Source organism: Petaurus breviceps, unplaced genomic scaffold (assembly GCF_028583685.1).
Source record: "Petaurus breviceps papuanus isolate PSGF00001 unplaced genomic scaffold, PetGlider_PUasm1.0 90977, whole genome shotgun sequence".
Lineage (NCBI taxonomy): Eukaryota > Metazoa > Chordata > Mammalia > Diprotodontia > Petauridae > Petaurus > Petaurus breviceps.
The window spans coordinates 53,237,884-53,259,590 of record NW_027187391.1 but is presented as its reverse complement, the minus strand read 5'-3'; the positions used below and the strand labels follow the sequence as shown (position 1 = coordinate 53,259,590).

Sequence of the window (21,707 nt, the reverse complement as noted above, 5' to 3'; positions counted from 1 at the left end):
CACTCTTTGCAAAACTAATTTAAACAAACTTGGCTTTGGGAAAGACTTGACCAGGAGGCCCCTGAGAACAGGCACTGTTTTTTTGGAGGGGGTTTTGGTCTTTCTTTGTATCCCCAGCATTCAGCACAGTGCCTGACACACAGCAGGTCTTAATCAATAAATAAATGCTTGATGACCTGATTTTATTCCAGTAAAGACTTTGAGGCCTAGATAGATCCATCTGTGGTCCAAAGTTATGCTTCCCTAAAACGCTCTTGGGAAAAGGATTACAATCATAGTCAAAATTTTGTTCCTGAATATGATTTGAGGTGTTAAAAACTCTAGTCTAGAATCTGGCACTTGCCTTTCCCTTGGAGTTATTCTCACCCTGTTCCCTCTTGTTGCACTTTTTGTTTGCAAACTCTTGAGGTTGGTCTGTGCCTAGATACAGTTTGTATTTAATAGCATTTGGGATAGCACCTAGCAGACAGTAGACATATCACTTTTCATAATAGTCATAATTTTGACCTGGCAATAGGACTTCTAGGCACATTACATGCAACACCTCACATACTTACAGGTCTTCACTGAAAACAGAAGTGGAGATTATTAAGTATAGGGAATGAGTATATACATTGATTGCATTGGGGACATTTTAGCTCAAAAATAAGAAAATCGTTGTTCATCAGCATGGCAATTCCTTCAATTAGATAACTATTTTGTATATATAGCTTTTAACAATTTGAGGCAGTAACTCTTATGTATCACTGGAAAGGAGAAAAAACTTGTTGAAAATAAAATAGTTTGAATTTCATGAAAACTAGAAGACATACATATGCAGAATAATTTAAAAATAGAGACGAAAAAATAGCTTTCTGAATTCTTTGTCCTTATAAAATTTATAAGCATGAAATTTCTGCTTTGTGGGTCTGGGGGACTTACCCTTTCTCCCCTCCAGGAGTCATGTCTCAGAACTCTGGACTCCCAGAATCAAAATGGGTCCAGTCCTAGAGAAACCTAATCTCTAGTGAAGGTTGAACACACAAGACTCAAAAGCATCTGTCATCAAAGACTTAAATAAATCACAGGAACTTACAACTATTGCCATTCTTAATTTCCCAGTAGAATTTGTAGGACTGTTCAACTGATATTTCTCACAAAAATAAAAATAATACTTTACATTTTTTGCATTTATATTTTTCAAGGCATTTTAGATTTAATATATCCTACACAGTAAAGAAATTCATATTGAAAGAATGTGGCTTGCCCTTAATGTTTTTGTTGACTAACCAATACGTTTATTGAGCTACAACTATAGGAGTAATATGCCATTAGATTATAAGCACCTATAGGGCAGGGACTTCTTCATTTTTGTTTTTGTAACCCAAAGGCTTATTAGGTCAATTAGATGCTTTATGGGAGCAAAGAGAAGTGTAAGAAATTCGCTGAGCTCAGAGAGTTTCCTATTTAATTGTGGAGATGACATAGTATTACTAACAACTCACATACTATTGATAGCATACCATTTTTACATTATATACATTATTAACTGATGAGTAGAGCTCTCAGAACACAATGAAAAGCAAAAGGCAGTACCTGCTCAGATGCTCATAGTCCAAGAAGGAAATAGCATGTAAACAATGGTGTACAAATAATAGACAGAATAAAGTGGGGACCATCTCAGAGGGAAGGCACTAAAATTAAGGAAAGGAATCTTGCAGATGGTAGGAGAGAGAGACTTGAAAGAAGTCAAAGAAGGCAATAGGTAGAAATAAGAAGAGAGAAAATTTCAGATACAAGGGATATCCATTGAAAATGCCTGGAAATGGAAGGTGGAATGTCTCTTCTGAGTCAGTGTCACTATTTTCCAGTGTAATTAGAGGGTAGTAAATTATAAGATTGAAAAATGTAGAAGAGATTCAAGTAATGAAGGACTTTCAGCATGTAAAACAATTAGAGGACCCCCAATATAACTAATTAGGTGATCTATTTTATGTTATAGAACTCAGAGAGGTCTGAGGTCATTCTGGAGTGGACTAGTCAAAAAATGGTACATACAGAAAGAGAAATGTGAACTGAGCCTTGAAGGATTTGAAGGAGATAAAGCATTCTAGATGAAGGCAACCCTATGAGCTATTCTATTAGATTTTAGGTTCCTTGAGATTAGGGAGAGTGCTTTTTTTCACTAAAAAACAAACTCTGGTGCCTAGTTTAAGTTCCTTGGATATAGTAGGTGTGTACTTAATGTTTATTAAATTGAACTGAGCAAATATCAAGAAAATAATAATGAGTTTTTATATTTCTTGACTATAAGAAGGTATGTATATATGCAAAAGGGTACCATCCCTTTTACATATATACATACAAATATACATTAAAAATAGTTAAGAATAAAGGGATATAGGTCCATTTTGACTTTTCGCTTTTCTTTAACTAGTTATCAACTTTTGTACATTATTCCTTTTGAATATCTCTATAGGGAAGCTACATGGAGAAGTAAATAGAGCACCAGCCCTGGAGTCAGGAGGACCTGAGTTTAAATATGTGCTCAGATGCTTGACACATTTACTAGTTGTGTGACCTTGGGCAAGGCACTTAACCCCAATTGCTTTGCCTTCCCCCCTGCAAAAAAAAAAAAAAAAAGAATATCACTAGCATTCTTTGCTTCTTTTCCATTCTCTCTTCTAGCATTGGAATTTAGGCCCTTTATCATCATATGACTGGCCTTTTGAAGTATTATCTTAAATTGTGTATTTTCCTTCAGTTTCTCCTTTTCTTATTCATGCTGTTTATAATCAGTATAATCTTCTTATGACTCAGCTATAATTCATAGGCATGCATATGGAGTACATCAGATATAGTTTGATGTGTTTAAATGCCAACTCTTATAGAGACCAGGGGGAAGTAGGGTAAAGGCTTTGCTCTGGGGAGTAGAATGAAGATTTTCTCAGTGTTTGGGGACTTTAGGTTGCAAACAGGTACGCCGACACCTGCTTTTCTCCTCCATTTCTCTCTTAGTTCCCTTTTGTCACTTTTCAGAGGCTCTGATGGAGGAGGAGGAAATAGGCATATCCAGTAGCTTGGTCACTTGCATGTAGTCTGGACCCCCACTACAACTCTTTTTCAAGATTGTGACATTCTAGTAGAGCTCAGTTCCTGTTTGAATCAGGTGAGCTGTTGCCCCATACCACAAAAACAAAACAAAACAAAAACCAAAAAACCCAACCTCACTTTTATAAAGACAAATCATCTTCCTTCATTTATGTCTGAGAAAAATTACAAGTAGACCCGATCTCCTTTTGGTGCTCTGACCATTTTGTTTTCCATAGTTCAGCCAAGGTCTCTGAATGGTACAGGAAAGAAGGTCAAACCAAGATAAAATTTTATTGTTTTTACTTTATTTTTCCCAATTACTTATAAAAACAATTTTAACCTTCATTTTTAGAATGCTGGTTTCCAAAACTTCTGCTTTCCTCCCCTCCCCTATCATTGAGAACACAAACAATTTAATAAAGGTTACACATAACCATGACCACTTTTAATGAGAGTAAAGTTCCAGCATTGCTTACCACCCCTCCCCCATCTTCCTATCCGTTGCAGAAGCTCTTTCATATATCTTTTATGTGAAATAATTTACCCCATTTAACCTCTCCCTTTCCTCTTTTCCCAGTGCATCCCTCTTTCTCACCTATAATTTTTTTAAGATATCCCATAATAATCAACTCAAGCCCATGCCCTCTATGCATACTCCTTCTAACTGCCATAATAATGATAAGATTCTTAGGAATTACATACATCATCTTCCCATTTAGGAATGTAAATATTTTAACCTTATTGAATTCCTCATAATTTTTCTTTCTTGTTTACCTTTTCCTACCTCTCTTTAGTCACATTTGAAAATCAAATTTCCGGTTCAGCTTTGTCGTTTTTATCTGGAATGCTTGAAAGTCCTCTATTTCATTAAGTATCTTTATTTTCTATTAAAGATGATATACTTATTTTTGATGGGTAGCCTAGCTCCTTTGCCCTCCAGAATATCATACTCCAATACATCTGATCTGTTAACATAGAAGTTGCTAAATCTTGTCTTATTCTTTCTGTGGTGTCACAATATTTTAATTATTTTTTTTTCTGGCTTCTTAGAGTAGATTCTCTTTAACCTACATAGTATAGAATATGCTTATACTATTCCTGGGAGTTTTCATTTTGTGTTCTCTTTTAAGGGGTGATCAGTGGATTCATTCAATGTCTAGTTTACTAGTTCTAGGATATCAGAACAGATTTCCTTAAAAATTTCTTGAAATATAATCTCTTGTTTTTTTTTTTATCATGGCTTTCAGGTAGTTCAATAATTTTTAAATTATCTCTCCTTGATCTATTTTCCAAGTCAGTTGTTTTTTAATAAGATATTTTACATTTTCTTCCATTTTAAAAAATTCTTTTGATTTTGTTTTATTGTTTTTGATGTCTCATTAGCTTCTACTTGCCGAATTCTAATTATTAAGGAATTATATTCTTAAGTGAACTTTCCTACCACCTTTTCCATTTGGCCATTTTGCTTTTTAAGGAGTTGTTTTCTTCACTGAATTTTTGCTTTTCCATTTGGTCAATTCTTTTTTTTTTTTTTTTTTTTTTAGGATCAAAGCAATTCCTTTTTCTTATAGCACCTCTGGACAGACAGAGGTGCTCAAGGTAGCAACAGTCTTGGGTACTGATTAGTTTCTTAGCAGTGAGTGATCAGAGGATAAGTGGGGTCCTTTTTTGCCTTTTCCCCAACCTCAGAGAGCCTTAATCCAGGGCCATCTCACAAGGGTTATGGTGAGCAGCCTGAGCTGCCTCATACATGCGTCAGAAATCCTGGTATCGGGGAGCACAGCCAAGCCAGGCCTCCCCAAAGTGGCTCCAGCCAGTGAAGAGGAAGATGCCAGGGCCAGGCCTGACGCCACAGCTCAAAGGGGTGCATATGGTACCGTACACCTGACTGGAGGACTCCGCTGGCTAGAATAACAGGAACTTCTGACGATGGATGCGAGGAGTGCTAATGCTGATCACTGACTCCTGCAGCTCCTGTTCATGAGTGACTCCACAGATCGTCCCTCGAACCACAAAATCTCTGGTGCACACAGCCATGAGAACTTCAGTATCACTGCACAGGTCCCTTCCATGCTAAGGTTGTGGGTGAACCGGGGAAGGTACAGGTGCCAGTCCCCTCGACGTTCATAGCGTAAAGCTGCTACCCGGCGACTGATGTCCCGATGTGGGGTAGACTGAACAAACAGTGCCACCTTTTCCTGTGGCTGCCAGGAGTCCATCTCTCTCCACGTTAGACTTGGGCCCCCCGGAAGGGGCCAGAGGACTTGATGCAGGCTGTGATATGCCTGGGACTCTGGCCAGCTCCAGCACTGCCTGGGGGCAGCCTGGGGGAGAGGGTAAGGCGAAGGGCACCCGCTGGGTACGGCCATTCCAGGGAGCCCTCGGCACAATGCAGGGATAGCTGTTCCACGCTGTTCGACTCCTGGGACAAGCCACTCCCTCTCCAGCTGCACTGATTCTCCAAGTAGCTGGCCAGGGCCTCGGAGGCCAGGAGGCAGCTGCCCAGTAGCCAGAACAGTGGTGGAAGCGGCATGGCCAGGCTGCTACTGCCGAGCCCTGGGGTCCCAGGCGCTCAGGAGCAGCAGCCCCACCGCAGCAACAGCAACAGCTGGAGCTGCATCCCCAGACCCGCGCACCCAGCAAGCCTCAGCCTCCGCTTAACCGCAGCCCCCATCTCCTACCGCAGAGGCTCTTCAGAGCCAAGAGGAGGCAAGAGGCGGGAGGCGAGAGGCGGGCGGCGCTACCCCTCAGCCCCATATCCCCAAGCCTCGCTGACCGCCCCGCAGCTGGCCACTTTCAACCCATTTGGTCAATTTTACTCTTTAAAGAATTCTCTACAATGGATTTTTGTGTGTGTGTGTGTGGTGTGTCCCTCTTCTAACATTTGGTCTATTCTATTTTTTAAGGAGTTTTCTTCTTGCATCACTCATTTCTTTTCCCAACTTTTCCTTTAACTCTTTTATTTGATTTCAAATTCTTTTTTGTACTCTGAATTACTTGTTGTTTTGGATCTGAGAACAATTTACATTTTTATGGGGGGGGGTTGTATGTAGCCATTTTGATTTTGTTGTCTTTTTCAGAGTTTGTATTTTCTTTTCAGTCACCATAGTAAATTTCTATTGTCAGATCCTTTTATTTTAGTTGCTCATTTTCTGAGCCTATTTCTTTACTTTTAATTTTATGCTAAAGTTGGGCTCTGCTCCTTGGGTGGAGGGGGTACCATCCAAAGCTTAAGGCTTTTTGTTCTGTTGTTTTCAAAGCTAGTTTTGACAGTCAGTAAGTTTTCAGTTTTTCTGAGGTGGTATGATCTAAGGAGAGGTGTGATCACTGCTTTCCTGGCCTGTACTATGGTCTGGGATGGCTATAAGTATGTCTGTCCTAGGACTATGACCAGGTTTATCGCTGCCCTGCAGGAAGGATCCCTAATGCACTAGTACTCCGTCTCACCCTAGACTGTGACTTGTAACTGAGTACGAGCAATGCAGCAGAGTATACCCAGTGCCAAGAAAGGGCTCCTTGTAATCTTCTGACCTTCTTACTATCTGTGGGCTGAGAGCACTGGAAGGCCCTGCTGCTGATGTAGTTGCCTCCCAGGCCTGGCACTGACTTGTGTTGGCATGGCCCATTACTGCTTGCTTTTTGTAGGAACTGGGGGCCTCACTGCTGGCTGGCTAGGTGCTTCATGCACTGGATTGCATTTTTTTTTTTGGTTTTGTTGCTCCAGAATTCGTTTCAAGGCATTATTTTAAAGTTGTTTAGAGGGGAATTTGGGAAAGAGGTCAGGTGAGCCTCTGCTTTTACTTCACAATCCTAGCTCTGCCTCTACAAGTTAAAATTTTAAACTTCATTGCCTACCCTTCTTGGGAAAGTAGAGTCCAATCAGAAAGATATTTGGTTTATTAGTTTTGTATTTGTCAAGAAGCTAAACAGATAGTTCTGCATTTTAAGTAAAGGATAAAGTTCTGATTAAAAGAAACTCTTTGCTAAGTTTGAATTTTTTCAAATTAAAATTTAGTCATTAATTTAAAAATAAAATTTACATTCAGTTGTTTCCTTTGTTTGATTAATAAAAATGCCCATTTTATGATTGAGCATTTAATAAATGTCCACCTTTAGAAAGTTTCCCTGTTTTCACACCCTAATGAGATATGCTCAACATGCCTATCCCTTATTATTTCCACCCCCCATCATTTTTAAGGCCTGGACATATGATTTCATCACAGTGAAGTACTGGCAAGCAAACACCCTTCCCCATTAAAGGTGGATATCTACTTAAAAACTTGTAGTCTTATTTGAGACACTGAAAGGTCAAGTTACTAATCCAGTCACACAGCCATTATGTGTCAAAGGCAAGATTTTAATTAACATCTTCCTTACTTAGAAACAAACACTGTATCAACTACATCACATTGCTTTTGTAATGATGCCACTGCCTTGCCAAAAGCATTCAGTGACTGATTCCCCATTGCTTAGAAGAAACCCAACTCTCTATACTAAAAGAACTCCAAACTACTTTTCCAGACTTATTTCTTACTAGCTCTAGATGAACTACTCTATTCATTCTCCCTGAACTTTACTGCTTTTACTCAATCTATTAAAACTTGATTCTCTACCTATCCAAACCCTATTTATACTTCAAGATCCAATTCAGTTTCTGACATTTCTCTGAAGACCTTCCTAACTGAAAGTGGCCTCTCCCTAAGATAATAATAGTTATTATCTAATTCAGGGCTGAACAATCGTGCCTGGGCCCTCATATCTTTCTCTCTACTTTTTGTTGCTTGTTCACCTTGTCAATTCCCATGGGTTCAATTATAATCTCTGTATAGATGACTCTAAGATATACATATTTAGACATGGTCCCTTGACTGTCCATCCTATATAACCAACAAAGGTACAAAAAAAAGTAAAGGATATGTCAACATTATTGTCACAAAATCTCTCCATTCACAAGTGAAATTAAAGTAACTACATGTAAAATATTTAAATTCTCCTTTTGTCCCATAAAGAAGTAGAGATCAAAGACAGAGAAGGGCATTTTGGTCAGACCTAGTATGTACTAAGATGCTCTGTGTTGGACACAGCACAATTTTGAGGGATTGAGTCTCAAACTATCTGAAAGAGGGAAGGATATAAAAATATTGGGAAAATGCATCTGACTGAGTCATGTAACTAGCAAGATGGAGAAGCAAGATTTTTCTCTACTCCCAAGCAATCTCCCCCTCAATGCCCCTCCACAAAATAAAATTCATAACCAGAGTTAGAGAAAATATAACTCTTTTAGCATAAGAAAGCAAGAATCATAATGAAGTAACAACCTTTTGAATTAGCATAAGAGAACCCTAATCTTTAATATATCTACTTAGCATATGTTCCCCATTGATTTCCATGGTCAGTCAGGGCACACAAAATGAACCATAGGCTTAAGCTTTGGAACTACTCAGGGAATTTCAGGCATCTATAGTCTTTGATGTGTACTCTGTCTCTGCCCTTCCTTCAGTATCCTATTGTAAGTAGAAGTGAATTTCAACTTTACCTAGTTACATGAAGAGGGTAAGCAAAAGCTTAAAGAATTGGGATTTTCACTTTTTATGGGAGTCCCCAGCTTATAGAAACTCAAGTCAACAAAAAATTCTGCCTGAATCATCCACTTGGTCCATCCCCAATCTCTTGAAAAGCAGAAGATGCTAACATAATCCAAGCAGAGAACTAAAGATCAAAGGGAACTAGGGCAAAGATCCAGGCTATAAGATATTCATGAGAATTAAAAAAAAGGGACTCTAGGTGGAGTAAGGCCTATCTCACTAGAAGCTACTTGGGGAAGGGACTGAGGTCAGTTAAAAACAAATTCCTCAGTGTGTAAGAAGACTGCAACATTTTAGGTCCAGTTGTGATAAACCCACCACCTATGGTAGAAGATGAGAGGGATTATTGGTAACCTACAGTTGGAATATATGGAAAAAAGGTTAAAACCACTGAATAGCTTGAGGAAGATAATAAAATTAAAAACCTAGAGCACAAACAGATAAATGAATAGAAAATAATAAAAGTGTTAGGGAGAATGATTATCAGCACATCCAACATCTTACAAGCCTCTCTAAATAGATATTGTAAGACAAAGGAAATTGAATTAACACCTGACAAGACACAGAACTCTGTGGATTCCCAAGAGACCATGAAATGAAACCACATCAGGATTTCTTGGACTAGTTGGAGAAAAAAATGACATCTTGAGAAAAAAATTAGAAGGAAAAACTGGCAGAAAATGTGTCCTATACAGCAGAAATAATTAACAGAATGGAAAAGTCTGAACCCATAGTGATGAATCTCTTTAAAAAAGCAAAAGAGAAATAACAATTGGTAATACAAAAAAAAAAAAACTGAAATGAATAGTAATGTGGGAGAAGAGAAGCAAAAATAATAACTTTTTATAGGGACATGAGTTTCATAAAAGTGAAAAAGAGTTCTTTAAGATGGGATATGTAGAAACAAATTAGGTATCATAGTTCTTCCAGAAGAATATAACACATCATAAAACCTGGACACCACAATGTGAAAAAATAGTAGTATAAAACTTGCCAGAACTTGTTAATACAGAAAAAAGCATCAATTGAAAGTGTCTACATATTGCATAAAAATAAAACCAAAAAATTGTGTTTTAAATAGTTGGTAAAATACAAATAGTCATAGAGAAAAGAAAAAGATATTAAAACATCAATAATTTCATATCATTGTGAATAGAGGTGGCCAAAGGGCACAGTGGATAGAGTGCTTGGCCTGGAGTCAAGAAAACCTGATTTCAAATGTGACCTCAGGTACAGTACTTGGTCAAGTCCCTTAATCTGTTTGCCTCTGTTTCCCTAAGTGTAAGATGTGAATGATAAGCACCTACCTCCCAGGGTTGTGACTATCAAACGAGATAATATTTGTAAAGAGCTTAGCACAATGCCTGGCACAAAGTAGATACTCTGTAATGGCATTATTATTATTTCCCATTTTTATAAAAAATTAACACAATCTAGTTGTTTTCACAAGGGAGTGTAATGTTAATGGGAGTTGAAGATCTCCCCAACCATTAGTAGACCTCACGTGATGCCCATTAAGGGAAGCTTGTTTATAGGAAGGCTTTCACAACTTTTGATAATTTCTATTTAGACACTGAGTCACGACAGTTGTGATACCTTCTGCCTCTGAGAAGTATATATAACCTCTGAGTTGATATTTTGCTTTGAGGGCTCACTTATGAGAAGGATGGGGAGGGAAGTTAGAAGCACCCACTTTTGAAAAGGGACAGGATCAAAGTAGAGAGTAGAACAAGTGGGAGGTGGGATAGGAGGGAGGGAAATATAGTCAGTCTTTTACCACATATCTACTATGTTATTGTTTTGCATTAGCCACACATGTACAACCTATACTGAACTGCTTATCTTCCCAGTAAGGGTGGGTGACAAGGGAGGAAGGGAATGAATCTAGAATTCAAAGTTTTAAAATCAAATGTTCAAATATATACATATTTATATATATATATATACACATATATATATATATGTGTATATATATATATATATATATATATACTATTAATACTATTATACATGTAATTGGGAAATAAGATATACAGGCACTGGGGCATAGAGATCCATTGGAAAAGTCGAAAGGGGTATGGGAGAAAATATGGGAGAGAGCAGATTGGAGGAAGGGATATCCTGTGGGACTTCTATTTTGGGGCTGTGGGTAGGGGAGAAAATTTGTAACTCAAACTCTGGCAGAAATGAATGATGTAAATCAGAAGTTAATAAAGCTTTTGAAGAATGAAAAAAAACAATTAAAATATTTAATAAAAACCTATCTTAAAAAAAAAGATTGTTGACCCCTTAAACAGCGATCTTTCCTAATAGAACAGACCTAAGAACCTGTACTAGCAGCTACCCTGGGTATTCTAGTGTGGCTGACACCACAGGGAGCAGCTTGGGATTACTGAAAGCAATGTATGTTTTTTTTTTCTTTTAAGAAAAATATTCATTTAATTTTAGTTTTCAACATTCATTTCCACAAGATTTTGAGTTGCAGATTTTCTCCTTGGCTCTCCCCTACCCCCAACCTAGAGATAGCAAGCATACTGAATACCCCTTTACCCAATCTGTTCTTTCTTATGTCCTCCCATATTCCCCCTCTCCCTTACTTTCTTGTAGGGCAAGATGGATTTCAATACCCCATTGCCTGTATATCTTATTTCCTGGTTTCATTTAAAAAACAATTTTAAATATTTGTTTTTAAAACTTTGATTTCCAGATACTTTTCCTTATTCCCTCCTCACTCATCCCCACTGGGAAAACAAGCAGTTTAATATAGTTTGTACATGCGTAGTTACATAAAACATTTCCATAGTAGTTATATTGTGAAAGACTGACTATATTTTCCTCCATTCTGTCCCACCCCCATTTATTCTATTTTCTCCTTTAACCCTGTCCCTTTTCAAAATTGTCTGCTTCTGGGGGAGCTAGGTGGCACAGTGAATAAAGCACCAGCCCTGGATCCAGGAGGACCTGAGTTCAAATCCAGCCTCAGACACTTAACACTTACTAGCCATGTGACCTTGGGCAATCACTTAATCCCACTTGCCCTGCCCCCCCATCCAAAAAGAAAAAAAAGTGTTTGCTTCTAAGTACCCTTTCCCACCATCTGCCCTCCCTCTTATCATGCCCCTCTTATGTCCTCTCCCCCTATTTTCCTGTAGGGTAAAATACCCAATTGAATGTGTATGTTATTCCCTCCTTAAGTACAATAAGAGTAAGGTTGACTTATTCTCTTTCACCTTTCTGTTCTTCCCCTCCATTGTAACAGTTTTCTCTTGCCTCTTTTATGTCAGATAATTGACCCTATTTATCTTTCTTTCTCTTTCTCCCAATATATTCCTCTCTCACCTCTTAATTTTATTTTTTAGATATCATCCCTTCATATTCAACTCACCCTCTCCCCTCTATGTATACATGTACATGCATACACACATATATACACATGTATACCCTCCTATACATATATGTGTGTTTACATAGTCATATATATATATATTCCCTTCAACTATTCTCATACTGAGAAAAGTCTCATGAGTTACACTTATCATTTTTCATGTAGGAATGTAAATAGGTGATCTTTAATAAGTATTTTTATGATTTCTTTTTCCTGTCTACCTTCTCATGCTTCTCTTTCTTCTTGTATTTGAAAGTCAAATTTTCTGTTCATCTCTGGTCTTTTCATCAAGAATGCTTGAAAGTCCTCTATTTCATTGAATAGCCATATTTTTCCCTGAAGCATTATACTCAGTTTTGCTGGAAAGGTGATTCTTGGTTTTAATCCTAGCTCCTTTGTCCTCCAGAATATCATATCTCAAACCCTTCAATCCCTTAATGTAGAAGCTGCTAGACCTTGTGCTCTCCATATTGTGTTTCAACAATACTCAAATTGTTTCTTCCTAACTGCTTGTAGCATATTCTCCTTGAACTGGGAACTGGAATTTGGCTGTAATATTCCTAGGAGTTTTCTGTTTTAGATCTTTTTCAAGAGGTGATTGGTGAATACTTTCAATTTATATTTTGCCCTCTGGTTCTAGAATATAAGGGCAATTTTCCTTGAAAATTTCTTGAAAGATGGTGTCTATACTCTTTTTTTGATCATGGCTTTCAGGTAGTCCAGTAATTTTTTTTTTTTGCTTTTTGGAGGGCAATTGGGGTTGTGACTTGCCCAAAGTCACATGGCTAGTAAGTGTGTCAAGTGTCTGAGGTCGGATTCGAACTCCGGTCCTCCTGACTCCACGGCTGGTGCTCTATTCGCTGCACCACCCAGCAACCCCAAGACCAGTGATTTTTAAATAATCTCTCCTGGATCGTTTTTCCAGGCCAGTGGTTTTTCCAATGAGATGTTTCCCATTGCCTTTTATTTTTTCACTTGTTTGGATCTGTTTTATAGTATCTTGATTTTTCATAAAGTTATTAACTTCCATTTGCTCCAATCTAATTTTAAAGAAATTATTCTCTTCAGTGAGTTTTTGAAATTCCTTTTCCACCTGGGAAATTTGGCTTTATTAAGGCATTCTTCTCCTCACTGGCTCTTTGTACCTCTTTTGCCATTTGAGTTAGTTTATTTTTTTAAGATATTATTTTCTTCAGTCAGTCTGTTCACTCATTTTTCATGATTTTCTTGCATCATTCTCATTTCTCTTCCCAATTTTTCCTCTACTTCTCTCACTTGATTTTCACAATCCTTCTTGAGCAGGGTCCTCTGTGGCCTGTAAGCAGTTCATATTTGTCTTGGAAGCTTTTGATGCAGTTTTGACTTTGCTGTCTTCTGGTTCCATGTTTTGATCCTCTTTGTTTCCCCCAAAAGATTCTATAGTCTGATTATGCTTCGTCTTTCTGCTCATCTTGACAGTCAGTTACTTGACTTTTGAGCTCTTTGCCTTAGTAGGACTCTGCTTCCAGAGTGGACAATGCTGTGTCCCAGATTTCTGTGTTTTTGCACAGCTGTTATCAGAGCTACTTCTTGGCTCCTGCCTCAGAACTGTGAGGAGGTCTTTCTCTCCATAGCCTCAACAAGCTCTGCTACACAGTGCTCCTCACCCCAGGACCACCAGCTAAGACTGTGACTCAGATCCAAGCAGGGCAAAGCAAGAGAATCTTGCCTCATTGCTAACAGAGAGATTCCTGCAAATGCCCTCTGGATAGTCACTTGATCCCCCTACAATCTGTAGGCCTGGAGCTGGAAGCAGTAGCAGTTGTAGCCACAGTCACCTCTGCCACCCTGTGGGCAGGGGTCAGCCTATTCCCTTCTCTCACCTAGGATCAGAAGGGTTCCCCAATGACCTTATGCTTTCTTTTTGGTGTTTATCGGTTGAGAAGTCAGCAAACCTCCACAACTGCCAGTGATTCACTATCCTGAAGTCTGCTCTGGGCCAGACTGTGCCCCTGGTCTGGGCCCACATGGCTAATGTGAGACTGTGCTCCTCTCCCAGCCCAGTGCAATAGACACTTCCTGTTGTCCTGCCAGGCTGCCTTCAGTGAGAGATTTGTTTCTGTCTGTCCCTTTGTGGGTTCTGTAGCTCTAAAATTTGCTTAGAATCATATTTTACAGGTATTGGAGGTGGTTGGAATGGGAGCTTAATACTTATAGTATATCTTTTACTCTACCATCTTGGCTCCACTCCAATAGGATTTTCTATATGCAATCCAAATCCAGTCTTCTTTTAATTTAGTTCTGGATTCAGCTAATTTTTTATCTGAATCTGTGGTAATATAGTGTCAGAAAATAGACGTTTTTCATCTTAGATTTTTCATGTGGCAAATTTTGGGGTAAACTTGATTGCATTAATATAGATCTCACAAGACATGTAATTTGGGGGGGCTTGGTGAAATCTATTTCTTTATCATATTTTTTATTATAGATATCTTCAAGATATATGTAGCTCATTCTCCTAATGATTTTATAAAGATGACAATGTGGACATGTACATTGAGGCTTATTAGTGTACTCTTCACATTTTGATGTTTTGGAGGAATAGATATGTAGTTATGATTTTTTATATTGTTTTGAAACTTGCTTATGCTATCTCTAGCATAGATTTATTTTGTGTTTATTTCATTGTTTCAATCATTCTTCTTGACTTAACTACTTTTTTTATTTTTCAAATTCTTTATTAACTTCTGTTTTACATCATTCATTTCCACAAGATATTGAGTTACAAATTTTCTCCCTGTTTTCCACTACCAAGTGCCCCAGAATAGCAGTGCCACAGTATATCCCCTCCTGCAATCTGCTCTTTCCCATATCTTCTCCCATACCGACTTTGACTTTTCCAGTAGGGCATGGTGGAACCATGTGCCCCAGTGCTTGTATATCTTATTTCCCAATTACATGTAAAATAGTATATATATATATTTAATCATTTGTTTTTAAAACTTTGAATTCAAGTTTCATTCCCTTCCTCCCTTGTCACCCACCCTTACTGGGAAGATAAGCAGTTCAGTATAGGTTGTACATGGGTGGCTAATGCAAAACAATAACATAGTAGATATATTGTAAAAGACTGACTATATTTCCCTCCCTCCTATTCCACCTCCCACTTGTTCTATTATCTACTTTGATCCCATCCCTTTTCAAAAGTGGGTACTTCCAACTTCCCTGCCCCCCCTGGCCAGCCCTCCCTTCCATCATCCCCCCTCTCGTCCCCTCACCCCCTACTCTCCTGTAGGGTTAGATACCCTATTTAGTGTGTATGTCATTCCCTCCCCTAGCCAAATTCAATGAGAATAATGTTGACCCATTCCCTTTTGCCTTCCTATTCTTTCCCTCTATTGTAACCATTTTCCCTTGCTTCTTCTATATGAGATAGTTTACCCCATTCTGTCTCTCCCCATCTCCTCTCATTATATTCCTCTCTCACCTCTTAATTTCACCTTTTAGGAATCATCCCTTCCTATTAAATTGGTCCTGTGGCCTCTATCTATGTATACCTGTAAACATTTATACACAATTCACATATGTATTCATATACCTGTATACCCTCTGATATAAACATATCTATCTATATCTATCTCTCTATCTACGTATCTGTCTGTCTGTCTATCTATCTATCTATCAATCTATCTATCTATTTCTATTCTCTTCAACTATTTTGATACTGAGAAAAGTTTCATCAGTTACAATTATCGTTTTTCCATGTAGGAATGTTAATAGTTCAACTTTGATAAGTTCTTTATGATTTCTTTTCCCTGTTTACCTTCTCATGCTTCTCTTGCTTCTTGTATTGGAACATGAAATTTTCTATTCAACTCTTTTTTTCAGTAAGAATGCTTGAAAGTCCTCTATTCCACTGAATGGCCATATTTTCCCCTGAAACATGATAGTCTTGCTGGGTAGATGATTCTTGGTTTTAATCCCAGCTCCTTTGACCTCCAGAATATCATATTAAAAGCCCTTCAGTCCCTTAGTGTAGAAGCTGTCAGATCCTGAGTTATCCTGATTGTGTTTCCACAAAATTCAAATTGTTTCTTCCTGGCTTTTTGTAATATTCTCTCCTTGATCTGGGAATTTCAGAACCTGGCTATAATATTCCTAGGAGTTTTCTTTTTGGGATCTTTTTTAGTAGGTGATTGGTGGATTCTTTCAACTGCTATTTTGCCCTCTGGTTCTAAAACATCAGGGCAGTTTTCCTTGAGAATTTCTTGGAGGATGTTTTCTAGGTTCTTTCTTTAATCATGGCTTTCAGGTAGTCCAATAAATTTTAAATTATCTCTCCTGGATCTATTTTACAGGTCAGTGGTTTTTCCAGTGAGATATTTCACATTGCCTTCTATTCTTTCATTTATTTGGATCTGTTGAACCACATCTTGATTTCTCATAAGGTCACTAGCTTCCATTTGCTTCAATGTAATTCTGAAGGAATGATTCTCCTCAGTGAGCTTTTGAGATTCTTTTTCCATCTGGCAAATTTGGCTTTTTAAGGCATTCTTTTTCTCATTTCCTTTTTGAGCCTCTTTTGCCATTTGAGTTAGTCTATTTTTTAAGGTGTTATTTCCCTCAGTCAGGCTGTTGTCTCTCATGTCATAATTTTCTTGCATCATTCTTATTTCTCTTCTCAATTTTTCCTCCACTTCTCTTATCTTCTTCTTAAGGTCCTCTATGGCCTGTAACCAGCTTGCATTTTCCTTTGAACCTTTTGGTGCAGGAATTCTGACTTCCCTGTCTTCCTCCTGTCCTGTGCTTTGCTCCTTTTTTCCCCCAAATAGGAGACTAATGTTGGATTGCTTCGCTTGGTTTGCTTCCTTTGTCTGCTCATTTTGCCACTCAATTACTTGACTTTTGGGCTTTTTTGCCACAGTAGGACTCTGCCATCAGACAGGGGAGCTTCATTCCAAATGGTGTGGTTTTCTCAGCTGCCAGAGGTATTAGTTGGTTACCTTCTCTGAAGCCTCCATATGCTCTAGCAAGCTAGTCACACACCCCAGGGCCTCCACCCTAGACCACAATCCAGATCCAAGCAGGTTAAAGCAAAAGCGATTACCCCTCAGACTGGTTGCTTGGTCCCCCTACTCTCTGCAGGCCATGAGCTGAAGCTGCCATGTGGCATGGCTGTGTTGCAGGCCCCAGTGACTTCTTGCCCTGGGGGTAAAAGCTGACACACTCCCAACTACTGGGTCCCAAAGTCTACATTACACTGACCTCTCACTTTGTCTTAGCATCTATGTTTTGATAATTCTGGTCAGCCACAGCTGCTGGTGATCTGGAGTCAGTCTAGCTGGTGGTTGGTCAGGCACACCCTGGGGCTAAAACCTCTGGCTTGCTTGGGACTGGGGTTGGCTCCCAGAGCACTGAGCTGGCCAATTCCTGCCTGTCTGCAGGGCTGTCCTAAGCAGGAGGTTAGCTTCTCTGTGTCATTTTGTGGGTTCTGTAGCTCCAAAGTTTGTTCAGAGTCCCCTTTTACATGAATTCAAGGTGGTGGGAGCTGGAGCTGAGGGGAGGTCCTGTTTCTACTCTGCCATCTTGACTCTACCTCCTTGACTTAACTACTTTAACTTCTTATTTCTACCTTTTTTCGGTGCTAGTTTTACTTCTTAAGGATCTTGGGATGATATAGCTTACTTATTTGGGTCTCAAAACAAGTTTTCTTTAAACTTGTTTTTCTGTTCTATGAGTCAATGCTGCTTATAATCTGTTGCCATTCTCTAAAATGTCATATTATATAAAAAATCAAAAGAGCAAGGAAGGAGATACTTTTTTTCAGTTAGGGATACTAATTCATTATGTAGGACCTGATCGAATAAGATGAGCCTCTCTATATTTATGGTGGTTAGGTTGAGATTTTTTAGGAGGGAGGTTCAAAAGAGAGGGGGTATGATAGCACACTTGATCCATTATTAGGACAATAATTAAAATCTTTTTAGCAGTGAAGCTGTCAAAACTTGCTAGCATTTTGGTACCAGATTAAAGTCTCAGAATAGTATTTCATGGAAGTCTCGTTTCAAATAATAGAATCTTAGATTAAGGGCTGGAATAAACCATAGATGTCATTTAGTTTTTGACCAAACAAGGGACATATAGGATAAAAGGAGATTAGAGGATTTTTATTACAGAAAATTGTAAAATTTCCACACAAGTAGGATAAATATAATTCAAATTAGAAGAGAAACAGTCAACTGGGATAAAAATCTTTAAAGCAGGTTTCCTGGGTAAAGGTCTGATATTCAAAATATGTTGGGAACTGATTGAAATAGAAATATAAATGAACACGTCTTTTTCTCTCTGTTTCTTTATCTCTCTGTCTTTGTTTTTCTCTCTGTCTCTCTGTCTCTCTGTTGATGTGTCTCTTTGTCTTTCTGTCCCTATAGCTCTCTTTCTCTCCCCCACCACTGCCCATTCTAGTGTAAATGACCAAAGGATATGAACTGACAACTCTTAAGGGAAGTAATATTAGATATCAGTGACTATATAAAAAGGCTTCAAATCACAAATGATGAAAGATGTAAATTAAAACAACTCTGAGTTTCTATTGAATACCTATAAAATAGGAAAAAAGAGTAAAATAATTGCTGTGGATGATATCATTGTCAGACACACTCTTGCACCATCACTGGAGCTGTGAATCAGTGTAACCCTTTTGGAAAGCAATTGGAAACTCTATACCCAAAGCCACTAAGCTGTGTATAATATTTGACCCAGCAGTGCTACTAGTAGGCCTGTTCCTTAAAGAGATCAAATAAAGGGGAAAAGAATACCAAAACTAATTAATATTAATTGCAGATTACATTGTTATAGCAAAAAACTAGAAGCTAAGGGGATACCTGTCAATTAGGGAATGAATGAACAAATTATAGTAATGAATACAATGGGATATTATTATGCCAGTAGAAATTATGAAAAGGAAATATTAAGGGAAAAAATTGGGAAAATGTATATGAACTTATGGAGAATAAAGTAAGCAGTGTCATATATAATGACTAAAACATCATAAAGAAAAACTTTGGAAAGGCTTAAAAACTCTGGTAAATTTGATGGTTAACCATGACTTCAGAGTACTGATAATGAAGCATACTACCTATCTCCTGATAGAGAAGTGGTAGACTAAATATACAAAATAAGCCATACAATTTTGTACATGGCCAATGTGTGATTTTGTTTTTTTGCCCAATGATGCTTGTTAGAAAGAAGGGTTTGTTATGAGGGAAAGAGGAAGTGGGTAGGGGGATAGTGAGAGAGGTTCCAAAAATACAAAAAGAAAGGAAAGAAGAAGGGAAGGAATCTAGGAGAGAAGGAAGGAAGGAAGAGAAGAACTAGAGAGAGAAAATGTCATTTGATACATTTTTACAAATGCACAGAAAAAAATTAAATTCAGTGGAATACACAGAGAAACAGGATAACTTTGAAACTAACAGGTTCAATTTATTTTATATTTTAAAATACAAGCTGTGTACAGTAAAGACTCACTGTTTCATATAAAATTATTTTTTGATTCTTTGTATATGTAAATGTCCATATTCATGTGTTAGGTTTAGATAAAACAAAACTATTTTTTAAAAAAGAAAAAAATATGCTGCCATTCCTTTTAATGAGTTTTATAAATTAGTTTATGTTCTAAATCACTATGCCTTGGCTTCCATTTCTAACTACCTATAGTGAGAAAGATTTTGCTTTCTTTTTTCCTAATCTCTTTTGTCTTTTCCATTGTAACAACTGCTTTTTATGAGATAAGATTTTTTTCAAGAAATCATAACAATAAAATCATCTTTGTTTTTATAATTCTTTAGAATCGGTCAGATTGAACTGCATTTTGTAGCCAGTAGTCTGTTTTCACATAGACAACTTTAATGATTCCCATTCAGTAAACAATTGCTTCTTGTCTTTTAAGATTTTGTATATTTGTGTGTGTGTGTGCATGTATGATGTTTATACTTGCCATGCCTAAAACCTTCCAAGCGTTCATGATACATACATGGATGTGAGACTTCTGAATTGTTAGAATGTCATTGTTTTCTTGAATTCATTATACCTATCAAATTTTTCCAACATATAATTTGCTCTCCTTCCCTGTGCCCACTGTCATAATGAGGTCATTAAGTATCAATTATTTCTTGACTTGTTTTAGAGGATCCTAGCCAAGTTTATTGTAGAATTTCTGCATTTCAGGGGTGGCCAGGTGGCTCAGTGAGTAAGAGCACTGGCTCCAGTGTCAGGATGCCCTGGGGATCAAATCTGGGCTCAGATACTTAGCACCACACCCAGAAATAACTGGCCTTGTAACCTTGAGCAAGTTACTTAACCCCAATTGCTTTAAAAAAAAGAAAAAAAAAGAATTTCTGCATTTCAAACTCTGAACCCAGATATCACAAAATTTGCAGTTACACTCTTAATGGTCTTCCTGCTTATGCTCAACACAATGGCAAGTGTCCTGAAAAATTATATTTGTAATTTCCCTTAAGCACATTATGAAACCAAGTCCTTTATTTGTCTTTATAAGGAGAACTTTTGACCCATTGTTCTAAGCTGTTTCTTATTTTTCTGTTTTTGTTTCTCAAAAAATTAGGATTGATGTAATTAATTTCCTCAAATACTATATCAAATTGCTGCTCTCAGACAGCAATCTATTGTTATCTACAATATTGACTGGATCTATCATTTTATTGGCCATAGAGAACTCACAGGTGAAGAAATTGTCTTTAATAATGCAGGTCATTACTTTCCCTGCAACATATAGAGAGTTGCCTAGAGTATTGAGAAGTTAAGTGATTTGCCCTGGCCATTAAACCAGTATATTTCAGAGGTGGGACTTCCTGGTTTTGAGGCCAACTCTCTACCTCAGTGTCTGGTATCTTATCTTGTCAGATAATGTTCAGAATCTTCCTAAAACAATTCAGATGAAGCGATTCAGTTTCTAGTCAGGTCACTTGTATACTGTCCAGGTTTCACAGGCTTACAGCAGTAAGGTCATCACAAATGCTTTATAGACCTTCACTTTGGTAGTCAATCTAATACCTCTTCTTTCCACACTTTCCTTTGATGGCAGGGAATTGTTTATTTTTGTTTTTGTATCTCTCCTACTTAGATTAATGCTTTGCTCATAGTGCTTACTTAATAAATTTTTGTTATTGAATTGAATTAGAAATGTATTTCATTTCTCATCTTTTCTACAAAACCTTGATTCATTATTACTGATCAATCACTAACAAATAGTACCCAGTTTTGCGATATTCTTAGGGACCAAAATACCACCAACAGAGCTTATTTTCATTTGTTATATAGAATCAAATTTGAGTTAAAATCTACAAAGGCTTCTGAGTTATACCATTGAACCATCAATCTACTGCAGATGACCACCTGCCAGCCTTATACCCCTGACCCCCAAATGGAAAATTTTGATAACAAGATAACATAATGGCAAGTTAGTACAACCATCATTGCAAACACCTTTTAAATAGTAAAATTTCTATTACATTCCAGAAGATTGCATTATAATGAGATTCTGTAATGAAGTCCAAATGTATTCATAGAAAATGCTCTTGTGGACTAAATCAATAAATATTCATCTCCTTTTCAGAACTGGCCTGTGGTATAATTTTTATGACTTTTTTGTGCCATAAATTCATCCT

General features: G+C 37.6%; 1 protein-coding gene and 1 pseudogene across 3 annotated transcripts in view; one reads left to right on the top strand and one right to left on the bottom strand.

The window, feature by feature from the left end:
• The window catches only part of GRIK2 (glutamate ionotropic receptor kainate type subunit 2), an 833,871-nt gene that overhangs the window by 577,068 nt on the left and 235,096 nt on the right, over positions 1-21,707 (top strand). The window lies entirely within an intron of this gene.
• On the bottom strand, positions 4,671-5,605 carry LOC138153328 (meteorin pseudogene; annotated as a pseudogene).